The following is a 1,716-nucleotide window of genomic DNA, read 5'->3' on the forward strand; positions in this document are numbered from 1 at the left end:
TTCCACTCACTCCCTTCCTCTGTCTGTCTCCATGTGTTTTTCATTCAGAGCTTTGAAACTCTGGCTCCTGTCTTTTCCAGTCCTCTCCTCCAATCAGCAGAAAGCTAGCCAGTCATGTGATGAACCCCTGGGAAAGTAAGATGATACCACACATGCACACACACATCCACACCTCAAAACAATAGCATTGCAGGGCCACTAATAGTCTGTGTGTTGTCAGGCACTTAGTTCAGAACCAATATATGCACATGCATGGTTTACCTGCCTAAATATTAAACAGGTAGGCTAAGGTAAGTACATAAGTGGAGATAAGCACCAAAGTATATTATAATCACACACTAAATGAATCATAGCCTAACTAAAATATTATATAAAAAACGTCATTGTAATGAAAATAATAGTTGCCCAATACGCTTCCTAGCGTGGGTGGAGAAAAAGATGATGAAGAAGAATGAAAATAAGTTTATTAACCATGCAATGGTGAATTAAAATTATATTATATATATATATATATATATATACATACATATATAAAAGGGTGGGGATGTAAAGATGTATAATTATGCCGGCTCAGATCATACCTGACACTTTAGTATCACAGTTGAATGCCTACAGTTTATGCAGCATTGATAGTTTTAATAACTCTTTGAACTTGTACTGTATGCAACGCACCTTTTTATTTTAAGTATATCCAACTAATTTCCCCTGTAAAAGAGCGGGCGCAGCCATTTGTAAATTTTAGTCCAACTTCAGTTCTCATCCACGTTCAGCTATTTTTAGCTGTACAAAACAACTCGATTTGATCCTTGATATTGCAAATTAATGTGTCTTATCATATTATTTTAATGTATTATCTTAATTGAACACACTGCAGATAGCACATGTACGCCTGCAATATTTCTGTTAAAGATCACTTGATCTGGAACCCTGCTGAAAAAAAAACAGCATATGCTGGTTAGGTATGTTTTGGTGCTGGAATGCTGGTTTTAGCTGGTCCTTTGCTGGTTAATGCTGGCCCTTTGCTGGTTTATGCTGGCCCTTTGCTGGTTTATGCTGGTCCTTCACCAAAGGACCAGCATAAACCAGCAAATGACCAACTTAAACCAGCAAAGGGCCAGCATAAACCAGCAAAGGGCTAGCATAAACCAGCAAAGGGCCAGCATAAACCAGCAAAGGACCGTCATACACCAGCTAAAACCAGCATCCCAGTACCAAAACATACCTAACCAGCATATGCTGTTTTTTTCAGCAGGGAAAGCATCTGCTGTGTACAAACATCTGACAGACATCTGTAAGATGTCAGTTTTACATACATTCTAAATCATAACATCTTAAAGACGTCTAATAGATGTCTATTTGACATCTGGTAGGAAACGTCCTATAAATGTACTGCAGATGAGCAAACAATGTAAAAAGTACGTCTTGCAGATGTAAACACAGACGTCAAATAGATGTTTTCGAGATGTACGTGTGTTATCAGGGTGGGTTGTAGTGCAAACAGTTTACCGTTGACTGCACGTTGTTATTCTCGTTAGCGGCATCAAATGAGCAATGAGAATGGCTCTATACTTGCTACATTTAAAGAGCAAGTCTGTACTAGTGACAGTCTGGTTGATTTCTCTTGTGACCACTAGGGGTCATGGGTTGCTGTTGTTTTTTAGTCTCACTGAGCCATACATTTGACTGGTGAAGGTGGAAAAAAACAGAATGTCAAAC

This window comes from Garra rufa, chromosome 3 (assembly GCF_049309525.1).
Source record: "Garra rufa chromosome 3, GarRuf1.0, whole genome shotgun sequence".
NCBI classification, from domain to species: Eukaryota; Metazoa; Chordata; class Actinopteri; order Cypriniformes; family Cyprinidae; genus Garra; species Garra rufa.